Below are 12744 nucleotides of genomic sequence, written 5' to 3' on the forward strand. Positions count from 1 at the left end.
ATTAGAAGTTTGATGACATGAGGATCGTATGAAAATTTTAGATTTTATATTCTATAACACACTGTATTTTTACTGTCAAAACTGATCCGTGGTGATTTCTGAACCCATTTTGTGTATTTTTTAAATTAGAACCTTACCTCTACGACGAACGGCTAATGAGATAAAGGCCGAATTAGGACTTACAAACATACCCCTGTATAAAAAGTTAACATGTTTAGAAATATCTTCTGACTTGAATAATGCAGGTACAGGGTTCAACTCTGTAGCTAGCTGATAGAATAGCATTAGCTGAATTTATGTCGGACCAAAAAAATCTTGTGTGTTTTGCCAGGAGGAAACTTTTGAAAGTAATTCTTCATTTATAACTAAATGTATTGAGCATTCTCTTCAGTCAAAGGTCATTTTCGAAGTTAATATTTATCGCATTTATACGATGAACATACTGCCCCGTGAAACTGATATTAAAGCGTGGGTGAAGCACAAATATGTAAGTGAAAAATTACTTCGTGAGGTCAACCTGATAGAATGACCCCGATGTCATCTTTTTATTTCTGTGTGATACGGGATGGTTTTATCTATAGGCCTAATATGCTATTTTCTACTAAAAAATTGTGATGCACCGAAAACTGCAGCTGTGCTTGTTTGTGGATAAATCTACAAACGTGGATAAAATTGCTTGCAAGTAGTGTGGTAGGAATAAGTTGTGTGAGAAAACTCCCTCTACTACGCGATTCTCAAATTTTTTGTGAACCTAATGGCCCTCTTTGGACTATATTTTCTTCTTGTGGCCTCTATCTTATCTAGAGCCCCCATTCAGCCAAGTGTACTGTGATTCCATAATCCCCCATCCACGAGCGGGGATACTCTCTCTACATATCCAATGTATTTTTTGACGCAAATAGTAAGCAAAAAAGTTTTATAAATAAAATTGACTTCTGCTCTCCCCCCCCCCCCCGTTTCAGCGAGCTTCTTTCTTGGGGAGGGTGTTCTATTCATAAATAGTCTCATTATCGATGGGTAGGGGACGGTTCCTCAAGCTGGAAGTTGAAGCTTATATATTACATACTTAGGGTGCGATTATAGTGCACGCGTGTTTCCGATTCTGGAAAACCGCGTCATCTCCGATTGGTTAAAAACCCGAATTTAAAGCTAAAAAAAGTTGAAATTCGGGTCTTTTACCAATCGGAGATGACACGGACTTGCAGAATCGGAAACACGGGTGCACTATAATCACACCCTTACAACACACAAACTCTAGAAAATATTACCAGAACTCATCATGCAGGCCCCGATCCCTTTGACATGAGGTCCTCCCGAGATGCCTGGATAGACCCCGTATGTTAAGATGGTAATGATTTTATATGCAGTTCTTCTGGATTAGTATATTAATCACAATTTTTTTGCGCAATTTCATTCTACTTAAAATCTTTATTTCTTCACAGCTCCTTGTGGTCCATTGATCACCCATGACTTTCTTTCTACTTGACTTCCAACCCCTTTTTGAATATCTAAGGACGATAATGGAGCCATATTCCCCAGTTTGAGCACCACTGCTCCACTGTACCTATTTTTCCTCTTGATCACTTATCAAAACCAGAAAACTTGCGCTGTCATTCTCATTAGCAGCCTATATTAAATTATAAATTACCTCTCTTTTGTAGACACCGGTGAGACGACGAATAAATCCGCAAAAGAGGGGGGTGAGCGTTTGAGGGGTTTGAAAAACATGTTTTTATTATATACAGGGAAATTATTATTTCACCATAAAAGAGGGGGTGATCGCATCCGAGGGGGCTGGCCATTAAGAGGGACTTTTACTGTGTTTTTATTCACTTTTCTTCATAAATTTGCTTTCAATGAAAATCGTTCAGTTTTCTCTTTTAACTTGATAATATAAAAAAATCCGTCTTGGAAATGGTTTTCAGAAAAACATTGAAAAAATTCAGCCTTTTTCATTTTTTTTTATCCATCCATTCACGGCTGAGATTCATGGAAAGGAAGCTGTAACTACACGGATCCTTATAAATTGCCTTTGTTTTTAAAGTTGACATAAAAGGTTGTTATTTATTCTCGGCCTTCTTCATATTTTTCGTCCGCCCGACTTCCTTGATAGTATTTTTAGATGGGAATGCTAGAGATGGCATTCTCATGTGATGAAGAAAATGCTTTTGTATCCAAACTTGCATCCGTAGCTATGAATAAGAGCAAAATCAGGAAGCCGATCACAAACAAAATAAACATAAACAAAGGCATTATAGGTCAAATCTGTGTTCTTTAAATTAGATCTTTTCATGATGCCAAAAATTAAGTTTTTAGCTTCAAAAATTATTTATTAATATTTTTCATCAATGGAATCGTCTGCAATAAATATTTCTTTGAGTTCAATTGCCATGGGTTAATTTGATTGCGCCTTTTATGTTTATTACAGTTAAATAGTCAACTTATGCAGTGTGAATAGACTATATCCGACATGGGCGAATAAAGTTATCTTTGATACCGCATGTCTTATCAAGTGTCGAGTCCTTTTTTGTCCATCGTGTAAGAAATGCCGCCTCGAGGGTACTGTCCTCCATCTATTGAATTCATCTGATACTAAATAAAGCTCAAGGATTTGATTGATATGTTGTTCTTGATTGAGGTCTGAGTTTAAACAGGTTTATTTTTGTGATCTTTGTCTCTCTCTCTCTCAGTCATCACTTTTTATTTATTTTTTGATCGAGTTCTAGTGGACGTCACTCGTTTTACATGAAACATGCCAACATTTGTTCGTCTGAATATTGGAGATATGATGTTTATGAAATTTATTTATGAATCCCTTCCTTTATTTATGCTAATACAAAAATCTCACAGTTAACCCTGTTATATTCGGTGTATGTTTGAATTTACATGGCAAATATGTGGTCATAAAGACTCATTTTACCAACATTTTTTGCCTTAATTTTTCCAGTGTTTTAGAAAGTATCTCTTTCAGTGTCATTTCAGTATAAAATACGGATATATAAAGTACAATACTTTGTTCTTTTACCTAGAAAGAGCTGATTCCTTTTCGGTGTCATTTTTTCAGAACTGCCGCAATTTTACGGATCTACTGTGTTCTGCTACAAATCTGCTTTGTTCAGAGATTTGTAAAATCGTACCAAATTGAAAAAATTGGAAATTAAATTGAAGAAAACAACTAATGAACTTTTTCAAGCAAGATTTTATCTATTTATAGATGAAAGTAAAATAAATTCAAACTTTACCCTTACTTGCCGATATTGTAACTAGTCAAAAAATATACTCTATTTAATTGAATTGTTGTGTTGATGTATTGTTTCCATTAAAAATATTTCAACTGCATCAACTCACATCCATTTTTCTACATTTCGATTTAAAAGTTATGTAAATGTATCGTTATTTGTTGGTCATTTTCTTGAACATGCAAGAGCAGCTTAAGGGGATGCAATGAAACTAAACGAAATTGAAAAATAAATACACTCAATAACTGTCACTAAAACTGGAATAACTTCTCTGATAAGTTATAATAATATGGAAAATCTACAGTTTCGCGGATTGTACATCAGTCGTGTGTATTATTAACAGAAAAACCAATTTCTACATTTTAAATTAAAATTATATAGGGTAAGAAGTGATAATGACGTCGTGTCTAGAGATGACATACTTTCTAGAAACATGTTATTTTACTGACACATCAATATTACCTGAAAAAAAGAAGAGGAAAACTACATAAAAGATACGTAATCCAAGAATTATCTATAATTTCAAAATTCTGATTCAAAAATAAATATAAACTAGATTTTGTGATGAAAAATCATTTTTTTATTATTCATATTCAGAGGAGAAAATTTTCAAGGAAATTAAATGGTGTATAATAATTTATTGTAATTTTTCTTTTGAAAACGTGAAATAACAATAAAAAAGAATGATCGGTGACAAAAACAGGATAAGTCTTCTCTCTCCTCCAGATATCTTTAAAATTTAGTTGTGGCGTGAAGTCAAGTCTTGCATCGCAATCACCCATTTTTCTAATGAAATATTACGTTTTTTCTAAGAAATATTACGTAGTAAGCATACTGAGATAATTGCTCGTTTCAGCACCAGTTATGGCCTAGTCTGCAGGAGAGGGAAACAGTTTCTTTTATTAGCTTATTTATTTGTTTTTCTTGCTTTTATTTTTCTTGCCGTGATTCTGTTATCATTGCAGATAATCGGTTAGAAGCCAAGCAATTATCTGATAACTCCATGCATGGCTGGAAGGTAGAGATGACAAAAATAGAAGACACCACTACGTAATAATATGGATATACATGTATTATGATAACACACGGCCATTAAACGAGTTTGTGAATGTGATTTTGTTTCTTCTACATTTTCAAGGAATAAGTAGATCGCCATCGAATCTAAACACGTCATTATCAAATAAAAAGTGTTAAATTCAAGTTAAGATTATTTATAATTTTTGAGTTTTTATGTTTCGATCTTCAATCGAATTCAAGGAATTTCATTTCGAAAGATCGATGTGGCGTTAAATTTGAAAGCATACCTGTTTTTTTATGCAACAGCAATAATTTAATTGCAATCTTTTATTCGTCTGAAGTATCGTGCATCTCCATTCCTTTTTTTTTTTAATGTCTTTATGTTTACTTGTTTTATTTTTTGTGCGTCCAACTGCGATTGAATCTTCTGTTGTGGGAATGATTGATGAATTACAAAAAAAGCACAATTTATAGTATTATGATGAATAAAAAAAGTAATTTAGTTATATGAGTTGCAGTGATTTAGTCTATCTTTTGCAATCATATTTTATGTAGTAGTAGTAGTAGTCATATTTTATGAAAAATTTCTTCCAAAAATATGTCTGCGTGATTCCTTTGTTTGAATTTTATTAATTCGCAGTGGCGTTAATTTCATACATTATCGGATTGATAAAAAAAAGATGCCATCTTTCTTCATAACAAGAAGAACATCTTTCTTCAACAAGAATTCTCGTGCAATCGAATTGAAACTACTTTTATTTTTAAACGGGTACACAAGTACGCAGCCGGGTTGCAGTGGGAGAGGAGTCCCTGTGCTGCACCTCACCGAAACATTAGAAAACGACTGATAAAGGTATATGTTACGGTAAATGTAATGAATCAGTTTTTTACCAATCGTCTTGGTAAGTTTGATAAATTTATCACTGTTACCGGTGAATATGCATAATACTCTAATGTAATTAGGGAATTAGATAAATATGAAAAAAAACCTTGAAATGAGTCTAGTAAGTGTGATAAATATAGTAGGATCCCAATAGAATGTCTTCCAGTATAAGTGCATTTCATGCCTTCTGGGGTTATTATTATTATTATTATTATAACAAACTTTACGATCGTATCTCGTATATAATAATGCAATACATGTATGAATTATCATGTATAGCAGATTCTCAAACTTTTGTCACCCCGGTTCCCTTGCCTAATTCGTGGTTCTCCTGGGACTAATCAGAATCGTTTAGCTTTAGTAGATATTTTCAACGTACAAAATAGGCTCTCCAAAAAATAAGTAGACACATAAATCAATATCTTTAGCTCATCCTGACGCCCCTGACAAAAGTTGGTGACGCTCTTAGAAACCGCGACGCACACTTTGAGAAACACTGTGTATGATATAGTACGATTCATCATGTTTACCAACAGCGCGAAGCTTCAGTATTATGCATAATCTGAGGTAAAAGATAATTTTTTAGTACTTATTAAATTTACCAACGACGCTCGGGTACTAATGCATAATCGCCGGTAAAAGACATCAGATACGACATTAATATTGCAAGGGATTGTGTAGTTATTAAAAAAAAATTAAGTTAATATTTGTTACCTAAACCTAAAATACCCAATAAGATAGTTGCTCTTTCTCTTCTGAGGCAAATAAAAAAATACAAACATATTTTCAAGTGCCATATTCGCTACGATATTTGAATTAAAAAATCGCTGAAAATGAGGAGAAAGAACGGCATAGACTAACATACAGCATAAATATAAGGAAAAATTCATTATGCTGTTATTTCCCACCTTTTTAGCGATTTTTCGAAGTCAAGCAAAGCTGAATCCCGTTTTTAAGGAATACAGTTATAACGAAAATTTCGTTTTAACGAACTCTTTTCTAATTAGCAAAAAAAGGTTTATGTAGGAACAATGCAAAAACACAAAATTCCGTTATAATAAAATTTCGTTATATAACAAAGTGATTTCTTCGGCCTCTTGGAGTTCGTTATAACACGATTCGACTGTATATCAACAAATATTGCACTTAGAGAAACATGGAAGTTTTTTGTTGAGCTCTCAGAAGAGACCGTGTAACAACTTTCTACTTGGATTTTTAGAACAGGGTGGCAAATGAAAAGTTACTTTTTTTTATTTTAATATATGTCGTATCTGAGGTCTTACGTTATTCGGATACCTTTTGTAATCGGAAGTATGCCTCTAGGACCAACGGTTCGTCAGTAATTTGTGACAAAGGGACTCAAGTATATAAATGTATACCCACGACAATACTTGGCATTAGTTTCGAGTTCTAGCCCGGCGTTTTCGGTGTTATCCTATTTGTAATGCTTGCTGATTTTTGTAATTCTGGTCGTATTTTGTCCTCAGATATCGAAAGAAATTGACACGAAAACATCACATAAATCAATACACAAAAATAAAATTAATGCATTCAAAGTGCTCATCTCACATCCTTTCATATTGAAATCACTGATTGAGTTATAAATCTGAAACATATGCAACCAGAATTTATAGCTATATGTTATCAAGTTTCACGACTTCGAGAAATGATCTTTTTATCGATAAGGGTCTCTTAACATGCAATCGAACGAGTTTTTATCCACATAAATAATACATAAAGAAATGCAAACAAAATTAACATTCAATAAAATGCGAATGAAATCAATACTAATTCACATAAAACGCTTGAAGCAATGTACGAAGACCATCAAATTTTTCTTCGATAGTAAACTATTCATGCTCTTCTCTCGTAAATAATAAAGATTATGTAAACATTTAGAAACGGAGGGGATGGGGATATAAAATAAAAATACATGAAGTAATATTCTATCAGCACAACAAAAGCCGACATAATACCATCCGTTACGAAGTAACGCCTTTCCCCAATGCAGTAACACAACCAATCACTAAACAATAGAAGGTAGCGTTGAAAAAAGGAAAATGTTCGAACTTTGGCCTGTTTAGCGATGCATTGAATGGCGTATTTGAAAGCATTACTTAATCTGGCAGGAAAAAAAATAACCCCCTAATAATAATAAAAAGCGTGCATTTCATTCTGTCTTAAAAACAAAGTCTGTTAATTGAATAAAGGAAATAAAAAAAAGAATGTTATAAGAATGTAATACGAAGTGGTGTCTTATCGCGTGTTCTTTTATTATTATTTTTGTCCATTGTGGATTTCCCGATGACGCAAAAATCCGTTCCGGAGAAAGGAAGTATGGAAAGTGCATATAATCACGACGTAACTCATTATTTCTCCATGCTAAAGGCCGCACGGAACATTACACTGAGATTAGAAAACTCGATAAGTTTCACTTACAGGTAGATATTGCCTATAGGATCAAAAGAGAAATTTCGTGTCCCGATACTTAAGACATCTAGATCGGTGAATTCTATTTGGTTGGCCGTAACTGCTGTCGAACACATAGGAATATAATGAAGGGGTGCCAATGTAATGAAAAAGATTTGCATGTTATTACGATGAACCATTTCCTTCCCGTCTCACAAAGGATTAAGTATCAATTCTTATGAGCAATTCCTTTGTCAGTGAATATAACGTGTGGCTATAAAGTAAATACCCTTTACCTAGAGGTCTCTTATTTCTATAGTGATAATGTATTAAGGATTAAGGGAATAGTGCTCAAACTTTAGAAGAGTGCGAGCAGCTTCGGTGATTTGAATATATATAATTTGTAATGTAATTTGGAACGGCACCACAGGTTACTTATGTGAAATGTAAACGTTCCGCGGGACACTTGAGTGATCTAAAATTGTGCCACGGGCCAATTAAGTGGTATGGAACTCTGCCACGCGTCACTAGAGTGATGTGGAACTGTAAGTGATCTGAAATTGTACCGCAGGTCACTTAAATGTATCGCGGATCACTCAAGCGATCTATAAATATACCGCAGTTCACTTAAGTGATCTAAGAATTTAATAAGGGCCACTTAAGTTATCTGAAAATGTACAGTGGGGGGGGGGGGGACAAAGACATGTACTCAATGCATGTATATATAGTATATATATATATATATATCTTTTTTGTTGTGTTTATCTTTAGTGTGTTTTCAAAAGCCGGGGGAGGGCAACGTCCCCCCCCCCCAAATGACGGGCCTGCAGTGGGTCACTTAAGTGATCTGGGATTTGGCAACCTACCGCTTTGTTCATTTTTACAAATTGGGTATGAGGTCACGCGTGGCATCAGATGACTCCGAAGACCATATTTGGTCTGCGGGTCGTGTATGTATTAAGGGGATTTTTGTTTTTTCCAAAAAAGAATAGGGAAAATACGTAAAGTATTTTAAAAAAAATCGCATTAGAAATTGTTCATTAGTTATTTTTCTATTTCGATTTTTATGACAAAAAATCATAGTTGTCTACGGGAAATAATGCATTCAGTTTTAGTTTTCTTCTTGTTTGTTTTAACGTCACAAACTGATATTCAAAATTTCTCTTGCAAACCAAATTTCATTCAATTTACCCCCGATTTAACACTCTTGTTTCTTATGGCCTATATGAGAGAACTAAGCATCCATTCATCAATACATCAATATTAACTGCATAAAAAATTATTTTATCGAGCAAAAAAAACAAAAACGTAACAGATTGTCGTTTGGGTCCTTGTGTCGGTCCTACCATCTGTAATAAAATTTTGAAGTATTCTCTTATTTCAGGAATATCTTTGTCATGGTCAAAATAATCAAAGAACCGAGTTCTAGGTAAAATTGATCTACTACAAAAAAGGCATCCGTCTCCAGAATCCTCTAACGAGGGCAGTGTTTCCTCAAAGCGTGCGTTGCCGCTCCTAGGGGTGTCGTTGGAAGCTGGAGACATTGATTTGTGTCTATAAGTGAAAATTTATACTAAACTATTCTGGGAAGCCGTAGAAGAACCATGAATTGGGCAAGGAAGACACGTGTTTCAAAAGTTTCAGAAACCCTGGACTAGAGAAATTTATTTTATAACCATTCCATGTTTTTACTCCTACATTGAACGATAAAAATTATATTTAATTATTCCCATATTAGTTATGAAATTAATTTTTTACCGACAAAAATACAGTGTTTAACATCATCAAAGGTTTTTTTAGACGTGACAATATATAAGAATAAAATTCAAAATGGAAGCAATGTGCTTAGTAATGCTTCTAATGATTTTATAAATGCTATACATAGATCGGAGGAAAGTAAAAAATTGAAAAATCACTGCTATACTTAGAGGGAAGTTCGTGATGAAGAGCGGCATAAGATAAACCATTTCGCAGCACTTATAATCGTCATCTAGTCTAGACGATAAATGGAAGAGAATCGTTACTCTTTGACCAAGATTGTATCTTTAAGAGAATCGGACACTCAAAAGAAAGTTTATGCTCTGAACGTGGATATTAACCGATTTTAGAAGAGAATGGCCTCTCTGTCCGCAGTGCAGCTATTATTCCATGTTACAGCTCGTCACAAAACACACAAACACTATATAGAGTTTAATTTAATTGCTCGACACATAAGGTGTGCATTGTATAAGCCAACCTGAAATTTCATTGTGTGTGTAACGTGGAAAACGTTAAAAATACCATTGAATAGGTAGGTATATAAAGCGTAATTTAGTGGGGATCATAAGGTTATACTCGTACGTGGTTCAGCGATGGATGTTGAATAAAAAGGTCAGCAGTAGTTGAGACTTTCTTTTCTTCTCCATATAAGATTTATTTAACTTATTTTATTTCCCAAGCTCACTCATCGAACTTTGTCACGATAATGATCAGATCGATGTTGGAGGAGATTCTTGAAAAACAAGCACCGTGTTTTATTTTTCTTTGGACACGGAAGATTGAATATCAACACGATCATAAGCATATTTTCGTGATATCACTAAAAATCCTCGGCAGTTGGTCTTATCGATAGACGTATTGCTGATTCATCAGTGAATCGATAAATAACCAGTTTGGAATCAGGCTAAAAACGAATGGATGCTGTAAAATGAGAACAATTTGTCATAACACCTAAGCAGAATAGAAAATAAATTAATACTTCGATGAACAAAAAAAAAATTAAATTAAAGATCGAAAAAATAATAATAATAAAGTATCGTATAAAATGTGCATGAATGATAATGATTATAATGATTAATCACGCAATTACATTCTAATATATAATGCATTCTATAATTTTGTTTATAATTTCATTCATTCATTCATGAAGGGATGGCAATGATGTTCTGATGAAGCTAATAAAATCTAGGATTAATATTGTAGTTGCTAAATGATTAAAAAAATTAATTTCGTACAGAAAAGAAAATGATAACTGATCGAAATAATTCATCAATAAATTTTTCGAATACATTATTCATTGCAATAGAAGAAATTCGTTGATTCTTTTATGATTTCTAATTTGTAATAAGAGCAATAAACGAGGAAAAGATACATTTTTGTGAAGGCCATGAAGTGTACAGAACGGCATTCGAGTTTATTTTCCTATCCAAAGTTTCGATATAATGACATGCATTTTATGCTCACAGAACGAAAGGAATTTTAAATGTTCATCTAAAAATTATGAAAGTCTTTCTTCAGCTGGAACTAATGCCCGACGAGCAGACTCTTCTAATTTGATTAAAAACTTCGTCCTTAGTGATAGAAATTCGGGATACACACAAGTATGGATAAACTTGGGCATTTTGTGACCCCTTGCGAAAAGAGAAAAAAATTGGCGATTCTCTAAAATATCTTGCATAAAGCTACGTACACAGACGAAATTGCGTGACTGTCTATAGAGGAATCGTGGATTTTGCGTAAAGACAGCCGCGAACAAATCACAAGACGGTCTGTTGACTTTATCATGCGTGCACACCTATGAAAAGGTTGCGCAGCTTGTCCCAAGTTTTCTATCGGAGATGATAGGCCATAGACCTGTGATTTTGGTCTGTGAGAAGTTGTAGGACACCTGAGATTTGTTAATATAACCTCACTGTCTATCAAGAATTACTGCTACTACTAAACCACACGTGCACCTCATCCAGATTCCTCTGCAGAACTTCTAACGAATTGGTACATGTTGGAATGTGCGTGTACGTGTTGTGAACCTGACGTGAAGTTTCTTTCTGTGTAATGCTTGTTACGTGTAGTGCCGCCATCTGCCATCAGTTTTTCCAACTATGAGTGAAGTGTACTGATTGAATAATTGTATCAATTTAGGCTCGTTGCTCTCTGTGGTGAGACTTTTTAACAAGGATATCGGCCTGCATTTGTGCCTAGAAATGGGGGTCTATAAAGAATTGTTAAACATTGTTTATACACTTACACAGGTGTTGCGCGATCTCTTATACGAGTGGGGAGACATACCCCTTAAAAACTACTTTTATCCCTTATAACCCCGTATCTGCCTTATACAGTCAAACCTCGTTAATTTCGTCACTCTTGGGAGAGCAAAAATATGACTTAGTAAGCGGAGTGACTCGTTAAACGGAGTAAGCCATAGCTGTTCCAATTCCTGCCTGAGGACAATTGGGACTTCCAAAAAGTGACCCGGTAAGCGGAGTGACGTGTTAACCGGGAGACGCACTAACGAGGTTTGACTGTATATGAATCCTAAGTGTATTTCTACACTGTTAGAAATATCACGCAACACGTGTCTATAGAGATTGTTCTGTTTTTATTTATAGACAGTCGCGCAACATTTCAGGCGTTTGCACCTTCGCAAAGACGAAAATTGCAGGTCTATGATCCCTCGTCTCGGGTGAACAAAGCTGGCGACAAATTTCGCAACATTTTGTAGGTGTGGACACGTGACCAAGTCCATAGACGCCTGTCTTTAGACGAAATAAGCGATTTGTGTATTGACATCCATTCTATTGGTCTGTTTGGCCCTTCAATATGAGTGTATATATATAATTTGAAATAGTTTTGAGCTGGGGCTTCGTAGAAGAGTAGAAGTCAATAAGGTTTATATTTTACGGCCATTGACTGACATCCCTGGTGTGACTGCATCCCCTTTACAGCTGTTCATACGAGTCAGATTTAAAGCAGCAAACAAAAAGTTTCAATAAAAATTTGAAATTACCCCAAACATTTTGAAGGAACAAAATTTAAATTCGCATTTTAGAAACCAGAAGGCGTGCAAGCATATTTATACTTGAGTTTTCGTCTCGTTTCTTGGAAACAGTGTCTGTTTATTGCCGAAACGTGTCAGACTTTCCATTTAATTTTTCCACTTGCCTTGAAAAAACTGTTTATGCGTCCTGCCTTTAATCACGCTTATTGTATGTTTATTTACTGTTGTCTGAAAGCTGAAACATAGAAATATTCATATTTTTATTTTACTACTGCTACTGTACAATATTCAAATTTTCCCATTTTTATTTTTCTCTTCGAACCGACTGGATGACTTTCCATTATTACGTAACAAAAATGGTAGAATCTTTTGTCCATGATTCAATTTATGATTGTAACGTTATAATGACATTCGTGAAGTCGTGTTATTTCGTGTTGGGAACA

Source organism: Pholcus phalangioides, unplaced genomic scaffold (assembly GCF_987345545.1).
Source record: "Pholcus phalangioides strain wild (caught in Gottingen) unplaced genomic scaffold, Ppha-v1.0 ptg000015l_1, whole genome shotgun sequence".
NCBI lineage: Eukaryota > Metazoa > Arthropoda > Arachnida > Araneae > Pholcidae > Pholcus > Pholcus phalangioides.